Genomic DNA, 20,844 nt, shown 5'->3' on the forward strand with positions numbered 1-20,844 from the left:
TTATCAGTGGGTCCTACACTATCCATGAAAAAGAGATGAATCCAGCCCTTCTAACCCTTGGAGATAACACTCCTTGCTGGGAAAAATGTGCAAATGCACTACAGGGGACTCCTCCTATATCCACTTGATGGTGGACACTGATTGAGTACAGGTGTATGTGGGGGGTGGGGAAGGCTGCTCAACCTCGATAGTCTGGTCAGACTGAATACATAATAAACAGGCAAAAAATTTGGGGGAGCATACCCATGTATTTCCAAAGCTGCTGCAGCTATGAACCAAAAGACATGTATATTAAAAAAGAATAGCGCGCAAATGCAAAAGAAATTACTACCAAATCTGAAGAGAGTCCATAAATAAAAATGGGGGTTTGGTCCCACCATATGGCCATATCGTGCTCAAGCCCACTACTGCGTCAAAGTACCCCATTATCAGTGGGTCCTACACTATCCATGAAAAAGAGATGAATCCAGCCCTTCTAACCCTTGGAGATAACACTCCTTGCTGGGAAAAATGTGCAAATGCACTACAGGGGACTCCTCCTATATCCACTTGATGGTGGACACTGATTGAGTACAGGTGTATGTGGGGGGTGGGGAAGGCTGCTCAACCTCGATAGTCTGGTCAGACCGAATACATAATAAACAGGCAAAAAATTTGGGGGAGCATACCCATGTATTTCCAAAGCTGCTGCAGCTAAGAACCAAAAGACATGTATATTAAAAAAGAATAGCGCGCAAATGCAAAAGAAATTACTACCAAATCTGAAGAGAGTCCATAAATAAAAATGGGGGATGGTCCCACCATATGGCCATATCGTGCTCAAGCCCACTACTGCGTCAAAGTACCCTGTAGTGCATTTGCACATTTTTCCCAGCAAGGAGTGTTATCTCCAAGGGTTAGAAGGGCTGGATTCATCTCTTTTTCATGGATAGTGTAGGACCCACTGATAATGGGGTACTTTGACGCAGTAGTGGGCTTGAGCACGATATGGCCATATGGTGGGACCAAACCCCCATTTTTATTTATGGACTCTCTTCAGATTTGGTAGTAATTTCTTTTGCATTTGCGCGCTATTCTTTTTTAATATACATGTCTTTTGGTTCATAGCTGCAGCAGCTTTGGAAATACATGGGTATGCTCCCCCAAAAATTTTTTGCCTGTTTATTATGTATTCGGTCTGACCAGACTATCGAGGTTGAGCAGCCTTCCCCACCCCCCACATACACCTGTACTCAATCAGTGTCCACCATCAAGTGGATATAGGAGGAGTCCCCTGTAGTGCATTTGCACATTTTTCCCAGCAAGGAGTGTTATCTCCAAGGGTTAGAAGGGCTGGATTCATCTCTTTTTCATGGATAGTGTAGGACCCACTGATAATGGGGTACTTTGACGCAGTAGTTGGCTTGAGCACGATATGGCCATATGGTGGGACCAAACCCCCATTTTTATTTATGGACTCTCTTCAGATTTGGTAGTAATTTCTTTTGCATTTGCGCGCTATTCTTTTTTAATATACATGTCTTTTGGTTCATAGCTGCAGCAGCTTTGGAAATACATGGGTATGCTCCCCCAAATTTTTTGCCTGTTTATTATGTATTCGGTCTGACCAGACTATCGAGGTTGAGCAGCCTTCCCCACCCCCCACATACACCTGTACTCAATCAGTGTCCACCATCAAGTGGATATAGGAGGAGTCCCCTGTAGTGCATTTGCACATTTTTCCCAGCAAGGAGTGTTATCTCCAAGGGTTAGAAGGGCTGGATTCATCTCTTTTTCATGGATAGTGTAGGACCCACTGATAATGGGGTACTTTGACGCAGTAGTGGGCTTGAGCACGATATGGCCATATGGTGGGACCAAACCCCCATTTTTATTTATGGACTCTCTTCAGATTTGGTAGTAATTTCTTTTGCATTTGCGCGCTATTCTTTTTTAATATACATGTCTTTTGGTTCATAGCTGCAGCAGCTTTGGAAATACATGGGTATGCTCCCCCAAATTTTTTGGCTGTTTATTATGTATTCGGTCTGACCAGACTATCGGGGTTGAGCAGCCTTCCCCACCCCCCACATACACCTGTACTCAATCAGTGTCCACCATCAAGTGGATATAGGAGGAGTCCCCTGTAGTGCATTTGCACATTTTTCCCAGCAAGGAGTGTTATCTCCAAGGGTTAGAAGGGCTGGATTCATCTCTTTTTCATGGATAGTGTAGGACCCACTGATAATGGGGTACTTTGACGCAGTAGTGGGCTTGAGCACGATATGGCCATATGGTGGGACCAAACCCCCATTTTTATTTATGGACTCTCTTCAGATTTGATGGTCCCTCTTGCTGATCAGATCTCAATGACCTCAAGGACAACAGACCCTCATAGATAATAGCACAGAAATGCCATGGGTGCAAAGAAAGGAGAAATCCTCATAGTGTAGTAAGTTTGAAACATAAAACTTTTAATATTTAAAAGGCAGATTCAACACTCACATTTTGCAAATGATAAACAGGCATCAATGAACAAAGTCCTCCAGGGGTCCTCCGGGGGTGCATTCAGGCAGATTGTGTGGATGCAGCAGCCAACAGCATCGATCCTTGAAAGGGAGACGCTGGGGAGATGTGTATAGTGCAAGCGATACTGGTCCCCTACCGGTTTTGTCATACACTGACGTCATCAGGGGGCGTGGCCGAGGTACTGTGGCCTGAATACTTCAGAGGTACACCTGAAGACGTCATTGTATAATGAAACCGGTAGGGGACCAGTATCGCTTGCACTATACACATCTCCTCAGCGTCTCCCTTTCAAGGATCGATGCTGTTGGCTGCTGCATTCACACAATCTGCCTGAATGCAACCCTGGAGGACCCCTGGAGGACTTTTTCATTGATGCCTGTTTATCATTTGCAAAATGTGAGTGTTGAATCTGCCTTTTAAATATTAAAAGTTTTATATTTCAAACTTACTATATTATGAGATGTATCTCGGATGTTCAGGGTTAAAATTCTAAACAGCAGGATTGTTGCAGAACATCAAAGGATAGTTGGTACAGCACAATATTTGTAGAATCAGGTCTCCTTCGGTGATGAATGGGGGCCCCTTTAAGAAGAAACAATTTCAGGTGTACCTCTGAAGTATTCAGGCCACAGTACCTCTGCGGTGCAGCAACAGCATTTACATAGACTCAGCAGCATCACAGCAGAAATCAGCAGATCTGGGTCTCCAGCACTAGGCCTCAGGATGATCGCTGGCTCCCGCACACAGTGAGATGGATGCAGACTTGTCTTAGTAGATGGCAGCAGATTCATTCATTCTCCAGAACTGACAGTCCCTGTCTCTACTGTAAAGCACAGTCTTCTCCTTGATCTTTCTCACTGCCCCCTCCCAGACAGGGCCTGCATTTCCTCCCACACCAGTCTTTTTTCCCAGACTCCCCTCTGGATTCCCGGGTTTTCTAGTTTATATCACACCTCCCATACAACAGCAGGCTGGTCTATGAAGTCCTTTTGGGTTGGTTTAACATTGGAGTTCTTTCTGTCTGGAACCACAACTCCCAAAATACAATCCTTTTAACTGATGAATAATCCAAGTTCATAGAGCTCCATCTTGTGGCAGAAAAAAAAAACTTCTTGCCATAAAGATTAACTATGATAATGCTTTGTAAACCTGCCCATTTTAATTACAATGAGCATTGTTAAATCTATATTCTGCATCTTTTAGAATCTATTGTACAATATCACTAACCTCAATATCTGATTTGTTATCCCAAAGGTACAACAATCCAAACTACTTGTAAGTACACATATCTATCTATCTATCTATCTATCTATCTATCTATCTATCTATCTATCTATCTATCTATCTATCTATCTATCTATCTATCTATCTATCTATCTATCTATCTATCTATCTATCTATCTATCTATCTATCTATCTATCTATCTATCTATCTATCTATCTATCTATCTATCTATCTATCTATCTATTTATCATCTATCTATCTATCTATCTATCTATTTGTTTTGCATCTTCTTAATATTTTTATGCTGTATTAATGATACCTCTATTAAATTTGTTATTCCATAGCTACAAATACTTCTATGACAACAGGTCAGTAAGCATGGTAATCTATAAAACTTTTCAGCTGCAATATCTATCTATCTATCTATCTATCTATCTATCTATCTATCTATCTATCTATCTATCTATCTATCTATCTATCTATCTATCTATCTATCTATCTACCATATATACTCGAGGAAAACCTTTTGATTCGAGTATAAGCCTAGGGTGGGAAATGCAGCAGCTACTGGACCCAACTGGACCACCACGAGACACAAAACAGGGGCTGCGGGCATGATACAGGAGATGACCAGGTCATAGTATAGGCATTGCACAGGTCATGGTAAAGGCATGGCACAGGTCAGGGCACAGGTGATGGTACAGGCATGGCACAGGTGATGGTACAGGCATGGCACAGGTGATGGTACAGGCATGGCACAAGTCATGGTACAGGCATGTCACAGGTCATGGTACAGGCATGGCACAGGTCATGGTACAGGCATGGCACAGGTCATGGTACAGGAGATGGTATAGGCATGGCACAGGTGATGGTATAGGCATAGCACAGTAAGTACAGGCATGGCACAGTATGTATAGGCATGGCACAGTAGGTATAGGCATGGCACAGTAAGTACAGGCATGGCACAGTATGTACAGGCATGGCACAGGAGATGCAGTGCTGTGGGCATGGTACAGGAGAATGTCCTGTACCGTGCCCACAGCACTGCATGAGGAAATGCAGGGGCTGCGGAGGAGTCTCACTTACCTGTCCGTGAGGCACCTTCGATTTAAAAATCGCACCGTCCGGCGCCAATATGTCACCGCAAATGCGCCGCCGATGCTTGGGAAAGCCCGAACACGTTCGGCTATTCCCGGGCATGCAGCACATGCGCAGTGACACGTCGGCGCCGAGTGGCGCCATTTTTAAAAAGACATTGAAGCCAGTGACTCGAGTATAAGCCAAGGGGGGCATTTTCAGCAAGAAAAAACATGCTGAAAAACTTGGCTTATACTCAAGTATATACGGTATCTATCTATCTATCTATCTATCTATCTATCTATCTATCTATCTATCTATCTATCTATCTATCTATCTATCTATCTATCTATCTATCTATCTATCTATCTATCTATCTATCTATCTATCTATCTATCTATCTATCTGTCTATCTGTCTATCTGTCTATCTGTCTGTCTGTCTGTCTGTCTGTCTGTCTGTCTGTTTTTCTGGCCCTTAAAGTGATCTATATATCTATGTAGCACTACCCCCGCAGGACCTGCTGGTTGAATTGGGTCCTCTGTTTTTACCTTGACCTCTACAAAGACATCTGTAACTCTGACACCTTGGGTATACCCGTCAACAGACACAAATTGACAATGTTTGGTAAATGCCTCAGGGTCACCCTGAAATGAGACTCAAGACCTTGGAGTATGATAACAAGTTATATTAGGAATATGAATATAAAAAATAAAAGGAAATCACAATGCAGTACACGTTTTGGCATATACAGTTTCAAATATCAATCAATGCAGTAGGAGTGCCTCCTTAGGTTTTGATAAAACTGCATAAACTGTAGCTTTCTCCACTGGAAATGAACAACATAAGGTGATAGTGAATTTGGTATCAATAGAAAAAGGACTTAGTCGCCTAGAGTCACTTCCAGTGAGGAGGCCTGGGCCTAGGCTACAATGCAATGACAGTAAAATAACTATAAACTCTTGACTAAATAGGGTAACAAGCACTCTAATGCAGTCTTTAAAGTAAACCTTCAGCCAGCCAGGTTGGAGCTCCTGAAGAAGTTTTAGAAATAAAGAAAATATTTTCTGTAATAAAGAAATGGTTGCAGAACACTGAGTTCCCAAGGGCACTGGGTGGCAAAGTGTATAGCAAGGGGTTAATTTTCAGGAGTATATTATGAGATGTATCTCGGATGTTCAGGGTTAAAATTCTAAACAGCAGGATTGTTGCAGAACATCAAAGGATAGTTGGTACAGCACAGTATTTGTAGAAGCAGGTCTCCTCCGGTGATGACCGGGGGCCCCCTTTAAGAAGAAACAATTTCAGGTGTACCTCTGAAGTATTCAGGCCACAGTACCTCTGCGATGCAGCAACAGTATTTACATAGACTCAGCAGCATCACAGCAGAAATCAGCAGATCTGGGTCTCCAGCACTAGGCCTCAGGATGATCGCTGGCTCCCGCACACAGTGAGATGGATGCAGACTTGTCTTAGCAGATGGCAGCAGATTCATTCATTCTCCTGAACTGACAGGCCCTGTCTCTACTGTAAAGCAAAGTCTTCTCCTTGATCTTTCTCACTGTCTCCCTCCCTGACAGGGCCTGCATTTCCTCCCACACCAGTCTTTTTTCCCAGACTCCCCTCTGGATTCCCTGGTTTTCTAGTTTATATCACACCTCCCATACAACAGCAGGCCTTAAAATACGTAGGGGGTTCTTCACTGTCAGAGCAGTAAGGATGTGGAATTCTCTTCCACAAGCAGTCGTATCAGCAGGGAGCATCGATAGTTTCAAAAGACTATTGGATGGGCACCTTAAAGACCACAACATACAGGGGTATTCAATGTACGGTTAACAGCAAACACACACATCATAGGTTGAACTGGATGGACTGATGTCTTTTTTCAACCTTACAAACTATGTAACTATGTAGCAGGCTGGTCTTTGAAGTCCTTTTGGGTTGGTTTAACATTGGAGTTCTTTCTGTCTGGAACCACAACTCCCAAAATACAATCCTCTTAACTGATGAATAATCCAAGTTCATAAAGCTCCATCTTGTGGCAGAAAAAAAGAACTTCTTGCCATAAAGATTACCTATGATAATGCATTAGTAAACCTGCACATTTTAGTTACAATGAGCATTGTTAAATTTATATTCTGCATCTTTTAGAATCTATTGTACAATATCACTAACCTCAATATCTGATTTGTTATCCTAAAGGTACAACAATCCCAACTACTTGTAGACATACTCTATCTATCTATCTATCTATCTATCTATCTATCTATCTATCTATCTATCTATCTATCTATCTATCTATCTATCTATCCATCTATCTATCTATCTATCTATCTATCTATCTATCTATCTATCTATCTATCTATCTATCTATCTATCTATCTATCTATCTATCTATCTATCTATCTATCTATCTATCTATCTATCTATCTATCTATCTATCTATCTATCTATCTATCTATCTATCTATCTATCTATCTATCTATCTATCTATCTTCTGAAACAAGAGATATCTATATTCTGCATATTTTAGAATCTATTATGCAATATCACTAACCTTAAAGCGTTTGTTACCCCCAGAAAAATAAAAATAAAGATCCTGTTCCTTTCAAGCATGGTATACAGCACAGTGCCTGTGCTGTGTAATTTGTCCCCCTTTATCACCTACAAAAAAACTGGCTAATCCTGCCAGTTTCTACCCTCCCCCTTGTAAACTGACCATGGTTTATCACGGCTGCTGAGCCCTGACACCGTGATCAGTTTACCTGCCTCCATCATCTGCAGCTCTCCTGTCCTCCTCCCCCCCTCCCCTGATTGCTTTCTGCTCCTGTGTCAGGTGCCCGTCCCCTCCCCTCCTGCTGCTGAAAAACCTTTTATTATCTTATATAATCCTCTTTTTTTTCTAATGCTAGGTGTTCCTGTCACTGTTTTATAAAAAAAATTGCTGGCTATACCCGATCTCAGAGCGTCGCTCAGCCGTCACATGACCGGCCGGCTCTCTCCTCTTCCCCTCCCGACTGACGTCAGAGGGGGAATCTCAGCCCAGCTGCAGCTGTCAGGGGGGGAGAGGCAGAGGGTCACGTGACGGCCGATCGGCGCTCTGAAAACTGGTAGAAACTGCATTTTTTTTTATAAAACATAGAGACATGGGAACCTAGCAGAACAAGACACAGAGCCTTATATAAAGTTAGCAGTGTGGGTTAACAACCACTTTAAGCACTTAAGGCCTGGAAGGTTTTACCCCCTTAATGACCAGGCCATTTTTTGAGCTACGGCATTGCATTAACTGGCAATTGCGCAGTCGTGCAACACTGTATCTAAATAAAATGATTGTCCTTTATTTCCCGCAAAAAAAACTTTCTTTTGGTGGTATTTGATCCCCTCTGTGATTTTTATTTTTTGCGCTATAAACCAAAAAGATCAACAATTCTGAAAAAAAAAAACAACAATATTTTTTACTTTCTGCGTTAAAACTTTCCCAATAAAAAAAAAAATGAAAAAATCTATTTTTATCATCAATTTAGGCCAATATGTATTCTGCCACATATTTTTGTAAGACAAAATCCCATTAAGTGTATATTGATTGGTTTGGGCAAATGTTATCGCATCTACAAACTAGGGAATAGATTTATGTCATTTTGATTTATTTATTTATTTTTTATTAGTAATGGCGGCGGCGGCGATCAGCAATTTCTAGCAGACTGCGACATTTCGGTGTAAAGATCGGACACCTAGCTGACACTTTTAACACTTTTGAGAGAACCAGTGACATTACTACAGTAATCAGTGCAAAAAATATGCACTGTTACTGAACTAATGACACTGGCAGGGAAGGGGTTAACACCAGGGGCGATCAAAGGGTTAAGTGTGCTCCTAGGGAGTGCTTTATAACTGTGTGGGGGTTGTACTCACTGGATGAACACAGAGACCTGTGTTCCTAAATAGGAGGAACACAGGATCCCTTGTGTTCATCTCAGACAGAACAGCGGTATGCCGTGTTTACATTAGCAGACTGACATTCTGTCTCCATGGGGAGCTATCACGGGTGCCCGGTGAACATTGCACTCACCAGAACTGCTGATTGGCTCCCCTTATGGCCAATCAGTGCTTTTCCTGGTACGTCGTTTCGCGTAACAGAGACGACCTGCCGCAGTAAAACTACAACGGCTGGTCGGCAAGTGGTTAATATCTGATTTATTATCACATAGGTAGAACAAGCCCAACTACTTGTAAGTACACATACTGATCTATCTATCTATCTATCTATCTATCTATCTATCTATCTATCTATCTATCTATCTATCTATCTATCTATCTATCTATCTATCTATCTATCTATCTATCTATCTATCTATCTATCTATCTATCCTGCATCTTCTTAACATTTTTATGTTCTATTAATGATATCTCTATTAAACTTATTATTCCGTAGCTACAAATACTTCTACAACAGCAGGTCAGTAAACACAGTAATCTATAAAACTTTTCAGCTGCAATGTCTGTCTGTCTGTCTGTCTGTCTGTCTATCTATCATCTTCCTGGACGGCACACCTGAGAGATGATAGGCTACTCCAGTTTTTTGGCTACTCTAGTTTTTGCTACAATCTTCTTCAAGAGGTATATATGTGGTTGGTAGAGTATATATTTCAAAAACAAAGAGAAATATCATTAAGTACTCAGCACATAAAAAAACAGTATGAACAATACATAGCATTACCCAAGGATCATGACCGTACTATATACTATATAGTGGAGTGCATGTTTTTAAAAACAAAAAAGCACCGCAATTGCCAACTAATAGTAATCCACCAATAAGAGGGCGTTTGGACATCCACTCCTAGACCACTGGGGTAAATGGAGGAACAGCCTTACCGGAATTCATATTTAAGTATCAACGGGGAAAAAAAAGGGGGGGGGGTAAAAAAGCATAGATACAAGGAAGTCCCATATAATAAAAAATATATATCTGGGGTTTATGAGGGCCACTTGGAGACTCACTTGATAGCACACGTCAAACGATCAATCCCATCAAAGACTCACGAAGTGGGGAATTCCCAAACGGAGAGGAAGAGAAAAATCTGTTGTGCTTGAATGGAGATATAAGATGGCTTTATTCTACAAAACATATAAGTAATTCAATGTATCTACCTCTATGTATTGTAGGAACATACATACAGATGGTTCCATTGAATATTACCACTGAGTAGGTGGGGTTAACAAATACTGCACATGCTTCAGAGAAAAAAGTTTAATGGATCGCTGTATGTGTATAGGTATAATCAAATAGTATTGTATAGTAGCTATTTGCAAGAAAAGTCAGCATATACTGTATGTATAGATTTTAGTACTTTATCATTACTGCCCACAAAAAAGGTTAGTGCTTTGTCCCAGAAATAAAATAATTATCTATATATATATATAAAGAACATGTACAAAGGGAGAAAGGATTGCTGCCCAGATAAGGTGAAGGAACATACCTCTCAGTGAGAAATGATAGAATTGTCAGCAGCTGAGTGAGCTAGGGGAAAGAATTTACCTTTTATTACAAACAAGGGGGGAGCTTTATCCAATCAGAAAGCTCCCTCCCCTTGATGGACAGCTGATGGATGTCCCATAATGCCCCCCTGGCCCAGCGGTGCCCAGCGCCGCCCCAGTGATATCACTGGGGGAGAGGAGAGTCCCAAGGGCCGACGCCACTGAGAGCACCAACGCGGTATACCTTCCGCAGAGCGCTCCAATGTGCCCCACCCACTGCCTATGGGGCGGCACCAGGCATCAAGGAGCCACTTGCCCCGAGGGCAAAAACCGGGAACAGGAACCTAGTCCAGTCAGCCAAAGGGGACAGTGTGTCTCCCCCCCCCCACCTGCGCTGGGTGGAAAAGAAGAATTTGACCGTGTCCCCCCCCCCCCCCCCCCCAGTGGACAGCAACAAGAAGGCAACCGCAGTTACAGACAAGGATATACAAAATTCCCAAACAACAATCTTATGTAAATACAAAAATGCAAAAATGACAATTACATATAAGTAGTACAATGCAATAGTATTAGATGCTGGTATGTGAGTGCATGAATATGGATAAAAAAAGGAAAGGGAAAGACAGAAAAAATAATTTTTTACGTTTAAAAAAAAAATAAAAAATCCTACTCCAACTCATATCCCCCTGATAAAAAAAAACCTTCTAACAAAGGTTTAAAGGAGATGGACTCATTTAAACCAGGGGTGAGGTGGCATCAAGTCTAAATATCCATTTCTGCTCACGTTGCGGGAGAATTTTGTTCCAATCTCTGCTGCGCATACCAGGATGGATACGATCCAAAATGAGGAAGGAAATTTTTGGAAATTGGCCATCGTGTACGAGAGCAACATGTCTTCCCAATGGGAGTTCTGGGTCACGTGATCTCATGCTGGCTATGTGGCGATAAGCCTTATGCCAAAATTCCACTTTGGTCTTTCCAACATGAACAGTCACACAAAAGGAGGTAAACCACTCCTCTTGTCTGACAATTGGCAAAATGTTTTGGCGTGAATTTGATGCCACCTGTTAAATGGGTAACCTGAGTTGTATGCATATATCTGCAATAATGGCAGCCACCATAGGTAAATGTACCCAACATGCAGCATGGATCTTTCCTATTTCCTCCCTTGAATTTACTTGATGTAAGTCTTTCTCTGAGGGAGTTAGCTCTTTTAAACATGAACATTGGTATTAAAAGGGCCTACCAGTGGGTCTGTCCCAGTGGCAAAATATTTCAAACAGTCCCTACACTCATCAAGTTATAGGAGAAGGTTACCACCTAGAATTCTCATCAAGGCCCCCACTGATGGGGATCACAAATCCTCCAAAGGTCGAATTAAGAAAGAGAGCCCTCTTGGAAGGTATTCAGGAACTGGAAGAGCAGCAGGTAGTGTTGTCAGTACCAAAAGATCTTCAGTAACAGGGGTTTTACTCCCACGAGTTTGTGGTCTGCAAAGCCTCAGGAAAATATCAACTCATCATAAAGTAGTACTAAACCTAGAATCCCGCATTCACTATGTAGCTCTACCCCCGTAGGAGTTGTTGACGTCAGGGTTCCCCACTGCTACACAGCCAGTCACACAGCATTTCCTTCTTGCATCAGACACAGAAATTCATCCTTTGGCTTGTTTTTGTTGATTTTATTAGGGGATGATAATTTGGATAGGGTAAGGGATTATGGGATGCTCAACTTGCAAATGTCCATTAAACAGAACCAGGGACAATTTTCTCCCTCTTTACAGATTCCTTTTCTTCCTTCTTCCTGCACAAACTTGGTTCCTTTGCACAGCTTCTGCTGAGTTTACTCCCTTGAGAACTAACACGTGTGGAGTGAACTGCATCTTGCACCACCTTCTTCTCCCCCGTAGACACGTGTCCCAGCCCTACTGCTTGCAGAAATGCTAGCCCACATGGCTGGCACAAGCCCACCTGGCTGCTTTCTCTTCCCAGTCCTCCTGACTAACATATACACGGATTCCCAGGGCAAGGTTGGATGAAGACTTGGCACACCACTGTTTTCAAGTGAGACCTGCTACAGCTGGCAGTCTCTCCCCTTATCTGTCCCTGCACCGTGCTGATCTACTCACTGTCTCTCCTTGCTCTCTCTGCTGCCTCTCCAGTTAAAGTCCCTCCAACTGCCTCATGTGGTAGGATCCTTCTAGGTCAGCGTCCAGAGCTCCAGCCCAAGGTAAAACACCTCCCTGGCAGGGGTCCCTCAAGGGCCACCGACAGACTCCCTTGGCACTGCTTCTCCATCTTCCACCCAACTCTCCTTCTGGCATGGCTCATGGCTCCTTAGTTTCCTGCCAGGCTCATTTCATGGGGTTTGGCTATGGGCCCCTAAATATTCAAGGCAATCCCTCCTAGCTTCTGCCCAATATCTTCTAGAATGTTCTTCAACATTCTAGAAACAGGGGGAGGCACCAGAGAGCTGCCAGGATGAGTCATACAGCCCTGGCCTCTAATAAACCTGACCCAGATTCAGTGACTCCCTGGGCTAAACTATAGTTTGCCTACTCTAATTCTAGTAGCACACACTAGAGGGTGCTACAACTATATCTGGTCTCCCACAGTACACAGAACATGGAAATGCAATAGTTTTAGTAAATATAAACTGCTAAATACCTTTTCTCATCAGCGGTTATAGCAGTCTTGTGACTTCTATCAGTGTCCAGTGGAGCACTGGTTAAAGGTTGTAGGAGGAGTTTCATTCTCCCCTGATTGTCACACACCAACCTGATCATTTGCACCTTGCCCCCATCGGGAGATGGTTTGGGGACTGTGGAAGAAGGAGAGGATCAGAGAAGACAGGATTAAACAGCCTTTTTACACAATGCAGATTATTAACACTTTAGGATTAAGAGTATAACAAGCATTCTTTACTGCATATACAGACTGATTTTACTGTTGTGGGTTTAGAAACACTTTAAACAAGTTCCTAGAGAACAAAAGATTTTCCATGGAAAATGTATACTCAAAAACCTTCTGAAAGGTGTCTTTAAGGCAATACTGGATTTCAAGGATGCATACTTACAAGTTCTAATTCACCCCAAACATCAGGCATTCTTGAGGTTTGCGGTGGTGACCAAGGAAGGGGTTCATCACTTCAGGACGCTTCCCTTAGGCCCAAGCCCACAGCCCACAGATCTTTATGAAGGTCCTATTTGAAGTGGTAGCTTGCCTTCACATTCACATTGCCCTTATCCCTTACCTATGGCACTTTTCCACTGCAAGTACCGGCTCAGCTCTACTCGGCCCTGCTTGGCCCGGTTTGCTTTTCCACTGCTGGTACCGCATGGTACGGTGTTGGAACGGTTCGGTACGGTATGGTATGGTTTGCTTTTCCACTAAAGTAATACCAAAGTTAAGTGGGTGGGATAAAAACGGGGCGGGTGGGATTCTCTGACCAATCAGTGGCTAGTAGTGACTGCATGCAAAGGATTGTGGGATATGGTACCGGGTATGGTACCCGTTGGAACCACAATCGAGTAGGTACTGTTTTTGAGAGCCGTACCGTTCAGTTCCATGCAGTGGAAAAGCGCCGCAGTACCGTACCGTACCGAACCGTTCCTACACTATACCATGCGGTACCAGCAGTGGAAAAGCACAAAAGCGAGCCAAACCGTTCGGTTCCATGCAGTGGAAAAGCGCCACTAGATAACCTTCTGATTTGATCTGATCCTCAAGCCAATCAGGTGAAAGCAGGCACTGAGAAGGTGATAGCCACTCTAGAGGCTCTAGGATGGATGGAGAACATTGAAAAGTAATCGCTAGAACCCATGCAGGTCAAGCCCTTTCTAGGTTATCGGCTAGAAACAAGAGTCCAGGAGATCTTTCTTCCAGAGGACAAGGTGGAGAAAACAGTGGCCTCTGTGGGCAATCTGGCTGAGGCGCCCTCTCGCTCCAAGCAAGAGGTTATAAGGGTGTTGGGACTAATGTCTGCGAGCATTCCAGTTATAATGTGGGCTCAGCTCCACTCAAAGGATCTCCAGTTGCTTTTCATTTTGTCTTAGAAAAAAAAGAGAGAGGTGTTACCAGATGGGTCACCTCGAGGCCAAAGCCGTTATATTTACTGAACGTAGCCTCTCCTCTTCATGGATCGCTAGAAATAACTTTGCCGTCTTTTTAAAAATGAGAAAGAAAAAAATGTCACTGTCTAGATGTTAGGATGTTTCAGGCGGCCAAACCACTTGTTAATATTGTATTAAAGACTAAGGAAAGGACTTCAGGCATCAAAGGTTTCTGTATCTAGATCAGGCAAGCCATTGCATTAGCATATGAAAATTCAGGAACTCCTACACCAGCCAACCTAAAGGCACATTCAGCTAGAGTCCTGGCGGTATCCTGGGCTGAAAGGGTTGGGGCCTCTTGGGAACAGATTCATAGCGCAGCCACTTGGTCCAGTCAAGTCACCTTCACGAGGCATTACCGAGTAGAGACAAACAAGATCTGGCCTTCAGCAGAACAGTTCTGCAGGCGGTGGTCCCACCCTAAGGTAGGCCTGTGTTACTTGATTTTCCTCTCTGGTGTGTTGTCCTGTAAGATGATAGGAGTAAATCCTCAGTTAGCCTTACTGGTAGCAGTGTTTCTGGGAATCTTCGAGGACAGCAGGTCCACTTCTCACCGGGTGAGGTGGAAGAAAGCTTACGGCAGCGTATTGTAATTTTTATGATGTTGACATTCCCCTAGTGTACCAGTTTAGGGAGTTACATTGTGTACATCTGAGGGACGAGTTGAGGGGTGGGGACCTTGTACAGCTGTTCTTTGATTGTAAAGAAGATACATAATCACCCGCACCAGGAAGCAAATAAATATATAGAATCCTAAAAATGAAATCTTGTGATATATAAAAAGTAATTGGAATAATTTGAATGTGATTCTAAAACAAATATGAATATAAGCAGCTGCTGCGGCCCCCACCTGCTACTGCAAAAAATATGTACAGAAAATGGGAAGAAAATGAGCACACCTACTCCCGCAACACAGCGCTTGCTGAAAGTAGACAAAAAAGTGTTTAACCGCTTGCCAACCACCGCATGACTATTTACTGCGGCGGTCAGTCCCTCACAGGCCAAGCGACGTAGTACTACGTCCCTAGCCTGTGAGGGTCTAGGGAGTGAGCGCGCGCCGCCGGAGGGTCACTCCCACGTGGTGGGGTCCAACGGTCACTCGCGATCGTCGGGTGGAGAGGGAGAAAGGCAGGCGGCTAATGTAAACAAGCCGCCTGTCATTCTCCCCTGTGTAGGAATAGTGATCATACGGTTCTACTATGTAGGACCTTTGATCACTGTTCCTACACCTCAAGCCACAGCCAATCACAGTTAGAATCACGCCCCTAGGGACACACATAAACCCTCCCTCTCAAAAAAAGTTAACCCCTTCCCTGCCAGTGTAATTTTACAGTAACAGTGCATATTTATAGCACTGATTACTGTAGTAATGTCACTGGTAACCCCTAAAGTGTCAAAAATGTCAGTCAAGGGTCCAATCTGTATGCTGCAATGTCTTAGTCCCGCAAAATAAATCGCAGATTGCCGCCATTACGCGTTAAAAAAAAACAACAAAAATGACAAAAATCTTTCCCTGTTAGTAAACGCGATAACTTTTGCGCAAACCAATCAAAATACGCTTTTTGCGATATTTTTTTACCAAACATATGTAGCATAAAACAAATTGGCTGAAAATGGTAAAAAAAAATTTGATTTTTACATTTTTTTGGGGGGGAATTTCATATAAAAAAATGTGAAAAATATTGTTATTTTTGCAAAATTGAAGCTCTTTTTTTGTTTATGGCGCATGATCAAAAAATCGCACAGGTGATCAAATACCACCAAAAGAAAGCTCTGTTTGTGGGAAAAAAAGGACGTCAAATTTGTTTAGGTACAGCGTCGCACGTCCGCGCAATTGTCCATTAAAATCACGCAGTGCCGAATTGCAAAATAGGCCCTGGTCAGGAAGGGGGTAAAATCTTCCGGGACTTAAGTGGTTAAACACAAGAATGAGTGCAGTGTTAAACTCAAAATAACCCCCAAATGAAAAAATGTCTAGAATGTGGATAATATATTATGTGCACACATAAATAAATAGTTGAAAAGGTGCAAAAACTATACTATAAATATCACTCAATGCATATGAAATTATATATATACCGGTATACACTATGATGAATCAAATAAAGTAAAATTGTCAATAGGCAATTTATAAATAAACTATACTATAGATGGCACTCCCTGCATGATTCAGTGTCCAGGATTTCTTCTGGGACCCACATCACCCTTTTCTTCTTATTGAATCACTAAGTCTTGGACTATTATACGTTATTGGACATTTTCATCTAATATATTTTTTATATTTTTTTAACCCTTTGCAAGTACTCTGTGGTTATTGCACGTATTTATTGGGCCCTAGTGGCATTTTTATTGTATTTATTAATCCCATCAAGGTGTACATATATTTATTTACATGCATCTAAGTGCCATCTATAGTATAGTTTATTTATAAATTGCCTATTGACAATTTTACTTTATTTGATTCATCATAGTGTGTATATATAAATTCATATGCATTAAGTGATATTTATAGTATAGTTTTTGCACCTTTTCAACTATTTATTTATGTGTGCACATAATATATTATCTAAATTCTAGAAATGTTTTCATTTGGGGGTTATTTTGAGTTTAACCCTGCACTCATTTGGCCTCTTGCACATGATACTCCTGTTTGAGCATCTCGCAGCTTGAAAAAGCTCAGTACAGCTTTTTTTTTTTCTGAGCTAAAATACAGCCCATTAATTGTAATGTGCCTGTGCACACAGCCACGTAAACAAGCGCTGTGCATTCTTCAGTAAAAACAAAATTGAAAAATCTGCATTTTTGGTCAGTAATTTAAGCCTCAATGCCCGCAAATACACACGAATACGCATGAATACACGCAAATAGATACAAAAAAAAAACGTCTGGAAAAAGTATGATCCTAGTATTCTATTTTAACTCTTGACTTGATCTCTGCTGTTTGCACAGCTCAGAGGTCATAGGCGTTCAATACTCCCTTTTATTAGATGAATGCAGGAAACTCTCTACCATAGATGGTAGCAGTGTCCCATGGCACAAAGACTCTGGATTTGAGTACAGTGCATCCGGAAAGTATTCACAATTCTCAAGTATCTACTCAAAATTCTACAAACAATACCCCAACTGACATTGTGAAAGAAGCTTGCTTGAAATCTTTGCAAATGTATTAAAAATGAAAATAAAAAAACGAAAAATCACATGAACATAAGTATTCACAGCTTTTGCCATGACACTCAAAATTGAGAACAGGTGCATCCTGTTTCCTTTGGTCATCCTTGAGATATTTCTACAACTTGATTGGAGTCCACCTGTGGTAAATTCAGTTTATTGCACATTATTTGGAAAGGTCCCACAGTTAACAGTGCATGTCAGAGCACAAACCAAGCCATGAAGTCCAAGGAATTGTCTGTAGACCTCTGAGACAGGATTGTATTGAGACACTGATCTGGGGAAAGTTACAAAAACATTTCTGCAGCATTGAAGGTCCCAATGAGCACAGAGGCCTCCATCATCCATAAATGGAAGCAGTTTGGAACCACCAGGACTCTTCCTAGATCTGTCTGGCTAAACTGAGCGATCAGGGGAGAAGGGCCTTAGTCAGGGAGGTGACCAAGAACTTGATGGTCACTCTGAAGGGACTCTGGAGTTTCTCTGTGGAGAGAGAAGAACCTTCCAGAAGAACAACCATCTCTGCAGCACTCCACCAATCAGGCCTGTATGGTAGAGTGGCCAAATGGAAGCCCCTTCTCAGTAAAAGACACATGACAGCCCTCCTGGAGTTTGTCAAAAGGCACCTGAAGGATTTTCAGACCGTGAGAAACAAAATTCTCTGGTCTGATGAAACAAAAATGGAATTCTTTGGCCTGAATGGCAAGTGTCATGTCTGGATCAAACCAGGCACCGCTTATCACCTGGCCAATACCATCCCTACAGTGAAGCTTGGTGGTGGCAGCATCATGCTATAGGGATGTTTTTCAGCAGCGGGAGCTGGGAGACTAGTCAGGATCAAGGGAAAGATGAATGCAGCAATGTACAGAGACATCCTTGATGAAATCCTGCTGCAGAGCGCTCTAGATCTCAGACGGGGACGAAGGTTCATCTTCCACCGGGTGATGACCCTAAGCACACAGCCAAGATAGCAAAGATTGGCTACAGGAAAACTCTGTGAATGTCCTTGAGTGGCCCAGTCAGAGCCCGGTCTTGAACCTGATTGAACATCTCTGGAGAGATCTGAAAATGGCTGTGCACTGACGCTCCCCATCCATCCTGATGGCACTTGAGAGGTCCTGCAAAGAAGAATGAGAGAAACTGCCCAAAATTAGGTGTGCCAAGCTTGTAGCATCATACTCAAAAAAAGTTGAGGCTGTAATTGGTGCCAAAGGTGCTTCAACAAAATATTAAGCAAAGGCTGTGAATACTTATGTACATGGGATTTTTTTTGTTTTCTATTTTTAATAAATGTGCAAAAATTTCAAACAATCTTCTTTCATGTTATCATTAGGGGGTATTGTAAATGAATTTAATCCATATTGTAATAAGGCTGTAGCAAAATGTGGAAAAAGTGAAACGATGTGAATACTTTCCAGATGCACTGTATAAAACCTAATCAGAGCCATATTATGCTAAGACAAATCCCACAAGACATGAAAAGTCTTACTAAACTCTATACCCTTACCTCGGAGATGGAATTTAAAGAATATGTAAACCTAACATTTCATATTCCTGATATGTGCCTGCTGTACCATGTACTTGTTTGAAAAAGTATCCTGCTGTCTTTGTATTGCTTCCTTTGTGTAAAATTCCTGGTGTACCTGCCAGTCCCTCTGCTTTCCAATTGAAAACTGACCTCATTAGGCATGAGAACACAGCATCATCAGTTCTCTAGCTATGCTGTAAACTCAGCCTGCTCACCTCCAATGATCCAGCTTGTGCTGACATGCCCCCACTGCTCAGTTTCTCATCCCCGAACAACTTATGCTGCTGAGAGGGAAACTGCATGTAGTATGGTAAATTTTTGTATTATATTAAAGAGGAGTTCCGCATGGAGAAAAAAATAAAATATAAATCAGCAGCTACAAATACTGTAGATGCTGACTTTTAATATATAAACACACCTGTCCGGGGAGCCTGCAATGTCAGATCGGCTGCCAGGTGCTGCCGCCGCCATTCTTTCTAAGGCATTCTCATAGGCAAGGTGGCAGGGGAAGGAGAAGGAGGACGGAACTTCCGGTGGACAGTGCCGCGGCGCTGTCTCCCGAAAGTGGGGAAGGATACCTGTCAAAAACAGGTACCTGTACCCCCCTGAAAGGTGGCAAATGTGTGACCGGGGGGGGGAGCAAATGAGTGGAATTTCCACTTTTGGGTGGAACTCTGCTTTATGTATGGTGGTAGTACTTAGTGAATTTTTTTTTTTGTTCATTCAAATATTCTTCCACAACTACAATGAATGTAACAAGTTAGTAAATCTTAACTCTTGTTTCAAAATGTACTCATATAATATCTTAGCCTTTTTTGTTACAGTATATTTAACTTTGTGTGTAGACTTAGGGCTCTTTCACACGGGCGGTCCGATCAGATCCGCCTGTCAGTTTTTTAGGCGGATCTGATCGGATGCCCCATTCAGCCCTATGGAGCAGCGGATGTCCGCTGACACCCGCTGCCATCCGCATCCGATCCTGTCCGTGAAATCCGGTGACATTTGTGACATTATAATCTTCGAATTTAGTTGAATCATCATCTTTACCGATGTAATATAATGACTGGAGTCCCAGAAGTGTTTCCCCTTTATTTAAAAGGAAAGAAAAAAAAGGAAAAAAATGCCATTCAAAGATGACCAGACAGTATTTATACTAAGTAATACAACATACAAAAAAAAAAACTCAGTACTCAGTTTTACAAAAATCATTTAAAAGTATCTACAAGGGGGATGACCCCAAAGTGATATCACCATACAAAGATAATACATATCTATAAAACTTCAATGACAGTTTTCATAACTCAAACTGTTAATGTCCAAACTGTTTGCAGCGACTGCTGCTTTTTCAGGACTTCACATTTCTGAGTGAAAAATGCCTTGTTATTAGAGTTGAGCGGACACCTGGATGTCCGTGTTCGGCGGGTTCGGCCGAACTTTAAAAAAAAGTCCGGGTCCGTGTCCCGGACTTTTGCCGAACTTTTCCCGGACACAGAACCCCATTGAAGTCAATGGGGACCCGAACTTTCAGGCACTAAAATGGCTCTAAAACACCAATGGAAAGGGCTAGAGTGCTGCAAATGGCAGCAAAACGTAGTTAAGAGCATGGCAAGTGCTCTGCAAACAAATGTGGATAGGGAAATAACTTAAAACAACAAAAAAAACCAGAAAAATAAAACAATGTTCTTCATCTCTGAAGGACGAGGCCCATATGGAGTAGGAGGGAGGTTGAGGCGGTGGTGGATGTGGTGTCATA

This window comes from Pelophylax lessonae (genome assembly GCF_965119305.1).
Source record: "Pelophylax lessonae genome assembly, chromosome: 7".
Taxonomy (NCBI): Eukaryota; Metazoa; Chordata; class Amphibia; order Anura; family Ranidae; genus Pelophylax; species Pelophylax lessonae.